The 14,370-nt window shown below is 31.1% G+C and overlaps 1 protein-coding gene and 1 long non-coding RNA gene across 2 annotated transcripts in view; one reads left to right on the forward strand and one right to left on the reverse strand.

Moving 5' to 3' along the window:
• Positions 1 to 12,928, reverse strand: part of LOC147908509 (uncharacterized) — a 48,606-nt gene extending 35,678 nt beyond the window's left edge. The window contains exon 1 of the long non-coding RNA XR_015546208.1: positions 9,474 to 12,928. This is a non-coding gene — a long non-coding RNA (uncharacterized LOC147908509). The remainder of the gene's footprint in view (positions 1 to 9,473) is intronic.
• The window catches only part of Pino (protein pinocchio), a 54,566-nt gene that overhangs the window by 21,742 nt on the left and 18,454 nt on the right, over positions 1 to 14,370 (forward strand). The gene's annotated exons all lie outside the window — the stretch shown is intronic.

The following is a 14,370-nucleotide window of genomic DNA, read 5'->3' on the forward strand; positions in this document are numbered from 1 at the left end:
TATTTCGATAAATAAAGATTCTGTATGTGTCGAGAGAATTTATTCCGTCGATTCGAAATCGATCTCGAAAAAGAGGAGATCTAAAGATTTTATGCGGATCACGAATATCGAGGAATTGCATTGCCATTTGCGAATCTCGTTTCTTCTCTTCTTCTTCTTCTTCTGCTTTTCCGGGAAGGTCGGTGGCTTGGTAGTTGAACTTGGAACCTGCAGAGCGGCCTTGGGAGGTCGAGGACTTGTTTTCACATGAGAAAAGATTGGATCTGTGCTATTTGCTTCAACGATGTGATTCTTTACATATTTAATAAAAATTTGTTATTCGCGAATTTTTACAATTTCGTCCACAGAGTGTTTATTAAAATCTTTATTAAAATCTAAAAAATTCTCTGAAAATTCCCCGATTTTTTAGGTATTATTCAAAATTCTAGATAAGATTTAAGAAAATTTTTTTATAATGCATCTTTAAAATAGATTGGAATTTTAAACAAAAAAAATCCGAATCCGGGAATTCTTTGAGAATTTTTTTACAAGATTTTAGTAAAATTCAATCTGTGAATAAAAATATGAAATATCCCTTTCTACAATTGAAGTTTATAGAATAAGCATAGGAAAGGCTAATTACAGTGGGTATTTTGTATTTAATAACATAAGTTAATATAAATATTCTATCTTTTTTTTTACATTCACAGAGTAATAAAGATAGAACAACACTTGTATTGACTTAAATGGTCATCAAATGGAAAATATCCAGTATCAGTGAGATATTATATTCTCTTCTATTACATTTATTTTTTTATTATACTAATATTTTTTTTGATTCACGAAAATGTACGTATAATAAAAGTCCTTATTTTAAAAAATACAAGAGAAATCCGAAAATCCAAGGATCTCCTAATCTAAGGGTAATAAGGATAATTTTAAGTAGAAAGATAAATACCAGCATGATCTTTTCTTTTTTTAAGAATGTCTGTTAATTCTGAACCATTTAGGATCACGTTTTCCTACTTTTACTGTTTTTCTCCTATTGTAACTTCCACAAAAGATTATTGTGATTGATGGCGATACTTTATCATTGTATTTGAAGTTTTCAAACTTTTTCGATTATATACTGATACAAGCAACAACAGAAATTCGATATATTCGAGATTAAATGATTCTCGAGTAAATCACAAAACTTATCTTGCTTCCAGACACATATTAAGGAGTTTTATAGCAAAAACTCCCTATTATTTTCTATAAAATACAATAAGTTACAGTTAACAATAAAATAAAGTTTAACGTATATTTCGATAAGATCTCATGTATTTCTTTTTCAAGATGAGAGAAAAGTGTTTTATACGCTTGAATGATCTCATCTCGTTTTCCGTTTTATGATTTCACGATGAATTTCGCGCGTCTACCTCGAAAATACGTAAAAAGAGCCGGTCTTGACAGTAAATATTTTTCCTCGTGTACAAATAGTTTTGGATTACCATCCCATGTATGGTTCCCACACAATTGATTTATCTTTCCACAGAAATGATGAGAAATTCGTAATGAACGGTAGTCCTTTCCTGGAAAACGTTGCGTTCGCGGACATTTTATCGCATTTGCCTCTGGAGTCTGAGAAATATGCATTTTACCGCAGCCTTGTGCAGGCATTACGCAGATTAAATGGCGCTTCGCGGACTTGGAACACTTGTCGCAACGTGTATGTGTGATATATACATTGACACGATGTTTCATTTACATTAACATTTTATAAGATTTATGAATTTCACATCTGCAGGATAAATCCATCATTATGTAAATTGACATCTACATTTTTTAATTCTTCTTAGTAATTATTACGTGACGTACGTTTTCAATATTTTCACATTAAATTATTCACACCATGTATCTATTTTATATTAGATATTATATTAGATATTAGTATTATCAATATTAATGACGCATGCTGAAATCATTCAAGTTTCGAAAATTCTAAAGATTGTTTAAAAATAGTATGAATATATATATATATTTTTCTAATAATATAAATCATGTATTTTGTGTTCTACGCGCTTATACTTGTCTTTTTCAATTATTTTCTCAGAAAAGATTTCTGATAATGAGACAAAAAAAAATATTTTTGAGGTACCTAATCTTATCGTAACTCTTTATGCAGTGTAAAAATAAAACAATATCAAAATTATATCGATAATTTCTATCTTTTCAATTCCTATTGTCTTTTCTTGAATTAAATAAGATTGGCTAATTGTCTTGAGACAAGAGTAACACATATAAATATTATAAATTTAAATTTATATCATTTATTTAAGAGTGAAATATTCCTCTTTCAACAAATATATGATTATCCCTATATTAATTATATTTTATGATAGATCAAAAAGCATTGATCCAGAAATCTTTTCTCTGTTGATAAATAAAAATCTTGTAGAACTTTTAAATTTAATTATGCAATATTTTATGAGTAATCGAAGTCGCAAAGTGAACAAGTTCGCGGTACACAAAAATTTTCGTTGGCGTCTTATTTTACTGTTGATCCGAATCGCCGTACTTTTTCTATGTTTTTATTCGTTCGCTCGTGCACGCGAACAACGTATTCACAAGGTTATTGCCTGCATCGTGGAATGCAGACGGTGAGAGAGTAGCAAAAACTAACGTCCTCCTATCTCGCTCTTCCTTCCTTCCTCCCCTCCCCCCTTCTATTCTTCTGGCTGGTTTTTATTTTGGTCTTTTATTCTGCGAATCTCATCAAGGTGCAGATGGCGGATCCGCGAGTGTATTTACCGGCGGCTTTGTGTGATTCCCGAAATGGCGCATTAAACTATCTTGAACTTCATCCGTCGCGTACGTCTGTCTGATTTACACTTATCCGTGTTTATACTGTTGTCTTGTAAAATACGGCCCGAGCTTTCCCACGTAAGATTCATTGTTAACATTTCCAAAACGAATGTATATTCAACAAAATTCAAACGCAGTAAGAAAAGTATTAACATATTATTCATATAATTAACATTCATAATTAACATATTATTCATATTATTCTTAAAGCTTTTTTTATCAATGAATAGTAGACAAATTTCTTAGAAATAAACTGCCTAGCAAATAAGCTGACGTTATATGTCGTCATTTTATTGTTATTTTGACGTCAAAGATATCACTTTGACGTCAAATTGACGATAACATCAACTTATTTGTTAGATGATCATCTCCATTTTTCTCAACTTTATTATTCAATTAAACATTAGTTTAATTATTACTTCATCAATTTTCTCTATTTTTTATTTCATATAGTTGAACAATAAATCAGTTTAGTTTTTGAAAAATTCGTGTGTAAAGATTATATTTTTTAAGTATTGATATCTTAGAAGTAATATTTTAATGCTATTTTAAATCGAAATCTATTTTGAAATGCCGATTTAACAAAAAAATAATTGTAAACGCTTAAATATTACTTGAATATATACTTGAATATTCATGAAACGTTAAAAATAGCGTATCGGTTTACGTGCGAGCGATAATTTTGAAGCAAAAACAAAATCTGTAACACCGATCGATTTGTCTCTCATATTTATTTAGAACCACGCGAGAAAGACTCGATATATTTCTTTAGGCCACGAAATGATGGTCATGCTTGATGTATGCATGAGAGACCAATTCCGTCTTTATATTCTTTCCTTTTGCGATAAAACTTATCAGCGGGGCCGTGCACGATAAAAATCTCTTATCGATGAAAACATGGAACTGTACGATGACCGTGCTTAATATTCTAAAGCTTAATGGACCGATAACATGGAAATTTTTCGTCCAATGGGCGTAAATGTTAATGACAGAGAGTTTATTTTTCTTTTTACAACAGAATAATTATATAACGATTATATAATTATAATATAACTTACATATTTATGACTTTTTTCATATAATGTTATATTTCATTATATGAATTATAATAAAATATAACATTATATGAAAAAAGTCATAAATATCAATTGTAAATTATATTTGCTATTTTTTGTATTTTACGAATATTATATATTTAAGAATTAAAAATTTTTTTTTTACCTCTGATTTTTCGAGATTGATCTTGATTTAGCATATAAAAAAATTAATAAAAAATTCTTATTGTTAGATTATAGAACCAGTGATTTGTAGCATGTCGTTTCTATTAAAAAAAAAAAATGTGCGCAATCATCGAGCTTATTCTTTTATTTTTATTATAACCGCGAGCATTTAAACCTGGTCCGATCGATTAACGTTAGCAGTTAGTGAGGCGAGATTCGCGATTTCTTACTACTATACCAGTTCGAACTGGTTTCACTTAAGACTTGTGTGAGACGGGGGTTCACTGTATTCACAGTTTGCCTATGATATCTGTGATAATGACGTAGTTATATAGTAATGGATGGGATAATTCGAAGACATTAAAGCTTTATCACATTTTTTTACTTTTTTTTTTACTTCATTCATCGTCATATTATCATCTATCAAAGATACTTCATCAATAATATATATAATACATATATAAAAAATTCTAATTTTGTATTTTGCATTTACTTGACATTTCATTTTGTCGTAATAAATGTTATATAAATATACTTTCGAAAGGTTATACCATGTCTGATATATTTATTTTATTAAAGACGCTGAACTTTTCATCGGAATATTTTTCAAAACAAATATTATATATATTATATTTCCCTAGAAATGTTTGGCATTAATAAAAAATATCGTAACTATGAACTTTAAAAAGAATTATTTGCACATTATTTATTACAATAAAAATGAAATAATAAATAAATATAAAAAAGTACATAATTCTTTTTTAAACGTAGATACATATAAATATCTACGCGATCAATTTTCACTTGGAATTGAAAGTTTATATTTAACATTCGAATTCTTTCACGCTCTGAAAACAATTTCTTGTTTTTTCTCATCATGAAAAAAATTAATAATTTTGTTTCTATCCGGATCTATATGGGATTATTGTTATTATTTCTTTAATTTGAGGGAATTTTTGATCATGTAGTTTTTCATGCGAATTATTTTTTTATATAAATAAATAAAAAACAAATATATTATTTTTACATTTATACTTTATCATATCTATTTTTAAATTATTTATTATGGGTTATTTATTTATTCAATATAATACATTATAAGACCGTATATGTGTGATAACACAAACTGTAGAAATCAAAGCCTTAAACAGTTTAGTTGGATCTTAAATGTTTATATGACTTTTGTCTCGGTAGTCTAAAGATTTAGGACGCTCGCACTGAATGCAAGAAATCCGGATTCGACTCCCGACTGAGGTAATATTTTTCGCAATAAGAATGGATTATTTACAGATTTTTCTATGTTATTCGACATTATCGTTTCGAAGATGCGAATAAGCATCAAAAATTTGTTAAATTGCTTAATTTAACTCGTGATGTTACTGCGATAGTTTAGTAGAGCTAGCGTTTCAAGATCGAAAAATCATTTCGACGCACGTTTCTGGGGATTACATACGTAGTATATAAACTCACATAAGAATTCATACAAGCATTTAAGATTCAGCTAGACCGTTGAAGGCTTTGATTTCTACAGTTTATTTATTTATTATTTATTCACGAAAAAAATTCTTAATGAACATAGAAAAAAATCTTTAAAAAAAAAATCTCAAAATTCGAAGCTAAAGATCTTGTTATGTATATAATTCTCGAAGGCTAATGTGCGAAAGATTAATAAAATTAATTTGCAAGTCAACGATTACAATCCTTGAACTGCTCGTATTTCCTCGATTACCAATGTCAGTATATATGTTTATTTGTTTTATTCATCAGATGTGAAATTGCTCACAGAAATTGCCGACAGTAGTCAAAGGCCTTCCCGACCAATTGTAAATTATCGAAATTGTTGCTGAATGACATCGCCAATCGAATTCGCATTGCAAGCGCTCCATATTGGATTATTTAGCTCAAGGCCGATGACGCTGCGGTCTTCCGCGGAAATTAATTTTATGCAATTCTTCAAATTTCCTACCTGTTTCTATTCTTGACATGTTTAAGAACGCATTTCACAGTCGTTTCAAGCTCAGTCTGGTTTAATCATTCTTTAAATTGCTTTTAAAATTACAAATTCATATAGCGATGAAAGAGCACTGTATTTTATACAAAATATATATTGGCTAAGTTTAAAATTAAAAAAAATTACTCTCTGTTATGAAATGCGGTATACCTAACAAAAAAGTAATAACAAAAGTAATAAGAATAGACCCAAAGATTAAATCTAGTGATGTGTAAATGCCAATGGGTCAACACAGGATATTGATATGTGATACGATCAATTCTTCATTAATCAAAAGTGATAAACGTTTCGACTCTCGCTTTTGGTCCTCTTCAGTACATAAAACAATAGTTAGTCGCAGGATCACATTATGAAGTACTGTGTCCAATATTACCCGAAGGTACATCAAATTGGTAGATTCGATGTATCGCAAAATCGGAAGAGTACCGAATTATCACTTATGCTCATTTCGACCAATGTAGATTAACTTTAATCTCGGTTCAACTTACTCTCTTCGTCTTTTTTTAATCTTTAGAATTAGAAAAAGGTGAAGAGTAAGTTGAACCGAAATTAAAGTTAATCTACATTAGAGAAAAACGGACATTAATCAACTAATGAATTAAAAAAGAAGATTTTAATTCATCAGTTGATTAAGTAGTAATTCAATACTCTTCCAATTCTGCGATATATCGAATCTGCCAATTTAATGTACCTCTGAGTAATATTGGACACACAGTTTTGATAATGTGATCCTGTGACTAATTACTGTTTTATCACTATTTTATGTACTGAAGAAGACCTGCGAGGGTCAAAACGTTTATCACTTCTGATTAATAAAGAATTTATCGTATCACACACCAATATCCTGTGTTGGTCCATACTGGCATTTACACATCTCGCGATATATCTATATTTCTTATATTACTTACAGGATGTTTTTCCACCTTTATCGTATCAAATATGATAAATTATATCTAATCCTGAATATGATAGCAGTAAAAATAAAACTTATACATAAAGATTTATGAAATATAAGATTTGTCATTTATAAATTTGATTTAATCGAAACTTTACTCTTTAATAAGCGTTTCATAAAATTTATTTTCGATGGAATCGAATATACCTTTGATAAAGAGCAATTTAGAGATTCGATTGCCTCCGAAGTTTGTCACCCCAGTCAGAAATGATAATGGAATCGACATCAAATCGAAATCATCAAATTCGACATCGATTCGACATCGATTTCATTGTCATTTCATTGGGATAGGGACGTTGACTATAGGATCGTTTACATAGAAAATTCGTAGATGATCATGGAGTCTTAAGTCGTAGGAAACCGACCAAGCACAGTCTAATATAGGAAGAATACTTGACTAGAATTGGTCAATTTCTTACAATTTGAGACCTTGCAACCGTCTACGACTTTTATACATATTATATGAGCCTCTTATTTGCGATACTATGATTATTTGTTACGTTGACGAATTAATTTGCAATCGTAACAAATCGATCGTTTTTTTAAACAAATATCACATTTGCTTTCCCTTGATTTGTTCCTATAACAAAATCATTTCTCTCAATGTTCAGTCCGTCCCAGCTCGTTAGTCCACACTTGGCAAAATCCTAAGTCGACATCTCTGCTGGGATACATATTTACCGTAATTACTGTTTCGATTAGAACTTGAAAGTAAGTAAATGCCATGCCTCCAAAAGGGGCCATGCATATTCATATATGTATTTTTTTTCATAAATTGTATTTGCGATCATTTCTCGTTGTGATAACGAAAGCTATCTGCACACACGCTCTCGTGACGTAAGAATGCATTAGGAAACAAAATCGCGGTTACATATATGCCAATATACATTTTATGTAACTATACGCTATGAAACGTATACTCGCGCGATCAATATCAGCATTTCTTGTAAAAAATCGTATAAATCATACAGAGAATCATCCGCGCGAATTCTATGCAGTTCATTATAATATCAATGTGTTACCGAAAAGTTAAAAATTATAAAATAATTCTCAAGCTGCATATCATAACATGTATGAAAGAGAAGTATTCTTTTTTTTTTACACTTCACGAAGCATTCCTCGCATTAAATTTATACAAATTTAATAATATCGTTTGATGGATCCTCCTAAAAGGAAACGAATCTTTTTTATACTCGAGTACATATATAAATGTGATGTTACAGCGAATTTTGCGAATGCTTCAGGTAGAAAAACGTCCAGCGCAAAATTAATGATGGAAAATTAATAAAACGTGACAAGCGCGAGCGGCTTACGAAAGCACAGGAAAAATATGTTAATCTCCGGCGTCACGAGACGCTGACTCTCACGTGATCTTATCACATGAGAGGCGGCAAAGAGCAGCGTGAATAATTATTGCTTCACGGTATCGCGCGGTCGAGACGATCACGAGGAACGAGATACGAGCGTGGCTTTTATTACGCGCTAAATTATCGCTCGCGAACTCGATCGTTGAGAGAGCTTTGCCTCTTCACGCCACACGATCGTACTCTATTCGATTATTGTCACTGCGACAATAATCGGAGTATTAATTGTGAATGCATATACATCATTCACATGATGAATAGCCTGCTAATTATTGGTACATGTTACTTTACATGATTTGTGACGGGAACGTGTTGCAGACACGTGGATACCTTAATCGCATTTTTGTTTTAATTTTCAATTGTTTTCTATCCTCAATTATTTTCTATTGCAGTGATATATCTAAAAAGGAAGTAAGTTTTAAAAGTAGAATTACTTTTAGAAGTAATTTATATTTATTTAATATTCCTTCATCATAATTGATAAATCAGAAGCTTTCGGTAAATAAGAAATTTTATACCATATGTGATTTGCTCGAAAAATAATATTTTTAATAGCAGTTTCATTATTAGCGATATCAAAAAACAATTGAAAATATTTTTTTACTATAAAAAAATTTGATAAAATTTCTAATGGTATTTATGAAAGATTTGTACATAAAAATTTATATCTGACAGTATTAAATGATTATTACTTGGTGAAAGGCAGACGCTGTCATTTGTTACAAATTATTACCATTATAAAATCGTGAATTTATGATTTAGAGTTAAATGGCTAATATTTTTTTAACTCTAATGTACAAATTATTTTCATTTTTACAGAACTCTTGCACTCCTCGATCTATTAAAGTTTCTTAACATTTTTTAAAGGTTTAATAACAACGAGATAAATATAAATTCGATGACGTCACTTAATTATGATAACGACGTCACGACAATATTTATTGAATCGTAAAGAATCATTGACGTCCTTACACATCTTACAAGGCCTTTGTAAAATCCGTGACGTCACCGAGTGACCAGCGATAAGTACGATATTGATCTGCAGTATTATTACATCGTGCCTTCTGCGTGGTTCACTCGATCGAGTATATCCTTACCCTTAACAAAAGCATAATCGTTTGCGCGTGACTTAATGCTAGCTCTGGAAAAATTGCGCGTCCGAGGTGTCCCGTGGGCAATCATAAGACGCAGCAGGGTAGCTCGTAAGATGCCTCGTGCATTTGCAAATAGAATACGGGAAAGAAGCATCTAAGTAATTGGCACGTGTCTCCACGTGTAACTCGTTCGCGTCGAAAAAGTCGCACACGGCAGCTACGTTATCGTCCTGAAGTAGGCACATTTACGCACGCGCACATTTACGCACATTTACACACGCGCTCGAACGCACGTTGAAACAGTCCACTTTGCACGTGCGCCTGATCGGGATACTATTCATCGACTACACCTACATATCCGCAATCGTGGGTGTTGGTATTACCTCCTCGCATCGGCTGTAATAGGAGCACCACGTGTGTAAGGAATCACGAGGAAAGCTAAAGTCTTAGATATGTACAGAGCGAGAACGTGTTGACATTCTTAAGATCGATCGATGGGATTATCAGGAGTGTCGAACAATGTTGTATATCACTCTTCGGTGACGTTAAGTCATTATACTTCTCGGCAAAGTCATTATCATTGTAGCGAAGTTTCATTATTATCGCAGAGTGCATTATCTCGAAGAGCGTCCCGATATACTCAGATCATATTTTAGATTAGAAGAACGCGTGCTCTTCGTGATTGATATCCGATTGATTCATATTTCTTTTGTTTGTTTTCAAAATCGAGAAAGAGAGAGAGATAATTAAGTTATAATACTTTCTTTTGTGACACGATCACGATAACTTTGGCCCCTCGAAATGAAAGTGATTTTCGGAAGTATTTTTAGGAATACGAGAAAAATGTAATAATAAAAAAATTCTCTAACCAGCAGATACCAAAATAATTAAATTACATACAGAAAACATGAGGTGGACCTCACTTTGCGTAGAAAATTGTGCGCCCTTGGCAGAGGAGAAGGTGAAATGAAATCCTTTTTTTCCTTTTTTTTCCATTTGAAATTGTTAATTATTTTGGTATCTGATGGTAGGAGAATTTTTTTATTATTTTTTTCGTGTTCCTCGCTAAACATATTTCCGAAAATCTTTCATTTAGTGGCCACAGTTCTTGTAATCGTCCCGGATACTGTCTTGAGAAATTAATTTTTAATCGTATATGGTATTCTAGTTCGCGACTTATTATGACTAATTCGATTTCTTAATAATAGAAACTACGAGTTTCTATTATAGGTAGTTTTTAAATGAAAATTTCATGGAAAAAATTTCCACCCAAGTTTGCTGCAAATTATAGATCGTTTAGAGTGGACGTAACGGCCACTAAAGTCATAGATAAATATTTTATGAGAATCCAGGTACTTCGGTACTTCCTCGATGCACTCTACATGCCCTTTACTGAAAAACCCAGAAGTTGTTGACAAAGTGTAGAGCGCGTGTAGGATAAAGAAATTTACAGGGGAATGAATATTTTTAACAGTCGCATTATAACAGAATCGTAACCTTTTCCATAATAAATAATTTGCGTCGGTCGAAGTCTCGTACTCTCAACATGTGCACCGTACCATTTAAGTTACTTTAAGTTATTAAGTTGTTAAAGTTATCATGAGAAAAAGTGAAAAGAAATACCGCGGATCGTATAGGGAAAACCCATTTTTTTTGTATTTTCTTAAGCTATGTACTTTTCAACGCTATGTGTAGTCAATATATATAGTTATACCCAGTTCGCTTTGTAATTAGCTACAGATCCCGCAATAGATATTGCAGAAAAAACGAAGAGCTTATCTTATCGCGTTTAGGAGGAATATTAGCAGTGTTTAAGAAAACACTAAGCATGGTCTCATATCTAAAGCGGACCAATAATTATATATACGTCAGATAGAGAAAGACAGACAGACAGACAGACAGACAGAGAGAGAGAGAGAGAGAGAGAGAGAGAGAGAGAGAGAGAGAGAAGGGGAAGGCGAAGAATTTTAACTTCAAATATACCACAGTCGCGTAAACATTTAATGACGCGTTTGATATGCTCGTAAATTACAAAATCGATTATTGTATTGTATAAATCATTGGCAAGTACGCTTGATGAGATCTCACAAGTTGTAACGAAATATAATATTGAGTTCGAGTAGTTCATAACATCACAAATTAAAAAATTCATAACTTTGTTAAAAATAAACGAAATTAAAATTTAAAAAAATGGTTCAAAGCTTAATCTCTATTTTCGAAAGATCATTATGTCTTTTAAGTTTGTGTAAATTTGAAAATTTTTACATATAAAAAACTATACGAGTTGTAATGAACAAAAGGAAATTTTCTTCTTGTTTTTTAGTCCTATTTTGTGCTCCAAAAAAACTTTTAAAAATTTTCGACTTTCTAATATGAAAGCTTAAGGTTTTCTTTATAAAATTGTTTTTTTAAGAATATTCTTAAGATGTTTTTGTTATTAAGTTATCGTGAATTGAATAAAAGGAACATTTTGACTTTAATTGCTCGTAATTATTCAAAAGCAAATTCTTAGCAAGCTGAGACTTTGTCCCATCAAATGATATAATTGCCAAATGTTTCTTAAAAACATGTAGACAAATACAGTAGCGCTATTAACTTTTGTTCCACTCCAATAAGTAGATTATTGCTATTTATTTCGTGCGTCATTCAGTTGATTCAACAACATTACAAACTGGATTATTGACATTCATGATTAAAGCTTCTGTATCTCATCGGCGTAACGTTGTATATAGATAATCGAAATTTATATTACGCCGAATGTGCGTACATTTGTGTGTGTGTGTGTGTGTGTGTGTATGTGTCTACATATATACTGTTACAAATATTCTTAAATTTCATTAACTTTTAAAGTACATTGTTAAAAATTTCATGAAGTTTAATATATTTTTAAGTTACACAATTTAAATTTAATTTCATAACATTACATTAAATTTAATGTATTTATAATTGAAAAATACACTGTTAAATGTAATCACGATTAAATGTAATCACATTTATATGTAAAGTAAGCATTTCTAATAGTATAAGATGTTTCATAAAAAATTGAGTTTCACATGGGTTCTTTATATTTAATTACTCACTATAATTTTATTTTGATCCTCTCTTAACAGAAATCATAATTTAGATAATTACGGAAATTATTTAATATTAATGATTAAATTATATTTTCAATTTCCAAAATATGTATAAATGATAAAAACTTGTTTTTTTAATTTGATATTACGTAAGAGAAGTTTAATTTCATGAAGATCAATTAGTTTCCGTGTCTCATAATTTTATTATAATGATAGTAGAAACATAAAATTGATATTGCGATAAAGTTGCGGAAAATGATAACGCAGACGAGTCGTAAAATTTACGTTTTCTTATTCATCATCCAGATGTACATACATACGATAGTACATACTCTTAGTATACTCGCTATAAATATTACTGCTGTTATAAATTATCTGTCCTAACACTTTCTAGGCATTTGAAAATGTCAACCAGTGTTACAAAAGGTGAGAATCATCGGTGTGGGAGATGTCGAACATTTCCTTGTTCTATTCTTATTGCTAATACATATTTCACTTTCAAAAAGCCTCGGGGATGATCCGGCGAGCTTTCCTAGGATACCTATCCCATCGTACAAAGGATCTGGACATCACTCTTTGAGAAAGCCGCTGCAGCGTGAGAACTGATGCTCAAAGTCGTTCGCTTTGGTAAAGGAATCGATAGTTCGATATCCGTTCCGCGAACTTCGAAGACCAACGAGCTGGAACATTAGCTCCACGTCGGTGGGAATAAAAAATACATGTTCGAGAGAGAAAGAGAGAGAGAGAGAGAGAGAGAGAGAGAGAGAGAGAGAGAGAGAGAGAGAGATAAGACCTCACATAATTTATTTCTTCTCCCAATTTTCCTATATCCAAACTTATCTTCTCTCATACAATTTTTCTATATTAAAATTTCTAATACTCGTTAAATTCGATATTTTTAAAGGAAATTTAAAACTATTTATTTAAAAAAAAAATAGAAGAATACGTACTATATTTTACAGTTCTTTTTTAACAAATATGATTTTTAAAGAATATTGTAATATAATTTCTCCTTTATATATTAAAAGAAAATATTCGTTTAATTGAATATTATTTAGCGAATTTAAAACATTTTATCTAAAAGGAAAAAAAAATGAAAAATGTATTTTACAATATTTTTAAGATAAAGTTTTTATCAGTAAAAAATGTAAAAAAGCTTATCAGAGCCTACAACGAATAACATTTTGACCCTTCAATTCGAGTTCCTATCAATATAAAATATAAATCGAAATTACATAAGTAACGCAAATAATTTCGATTTATATTTTATATTGATAAGGACCCGAATTGAAGAATCGAGAATCGTTTATATTATTCATTTTGTTACATTCACACGAAAATAAAGAATTTTCTGTACATCCGAACAGCTGATGTAAACTCTGATGGTTTTTTTATATTTTTTACTGATAGATTCTTTCGAGCCTCATTTTATAAAGTTTTGTTTATTCGTTTATAAAATTTTTAATATAAAATATTGTAATATATATATATATTTTTTTTTTCTTTTATATAACAGAAAAATTTTCAATTCTTATTAATAGTCCCCAATTTTTACTTCCTACTAATAGTTCCTCGGAGAAAGTTAACATCGGGTATGAAATCTGTACATCAAGAAGTTGAGAACCGCTACGATGCAAGAGCAGGCGCATACTGTGCTGCGTCGACAGTTGAAGAATTCGTTACCGCGCTTCCCCCACTCTGTCGGCATCTTTCCCCACCATTCCTCCCTTCAACCTACGCGGCCGACGCCAGGGTGATATAAGGACCCCGCCCGACGGCGCCGTTTCAGTTTGCTCTGCGACGTTGTGAGGTGCGAAGTTTACGTG

The sequence above is a fragment of the Acromyrmex echinatior genome, chromosome 9 (genome assembly GCF_024713525.1).
Source record: "Acromyrmex echinatior isolate Ae372 chromosome 9, ASM2471352v2, whole genome shotgun sequence".
NCBI classification, from domain to species: Eukaryota; Metazoa; Arthropoda; class Insecta; order Hymenoptera; family Formicidae; genus Acromyrmex; species Acromyrmex echinatior.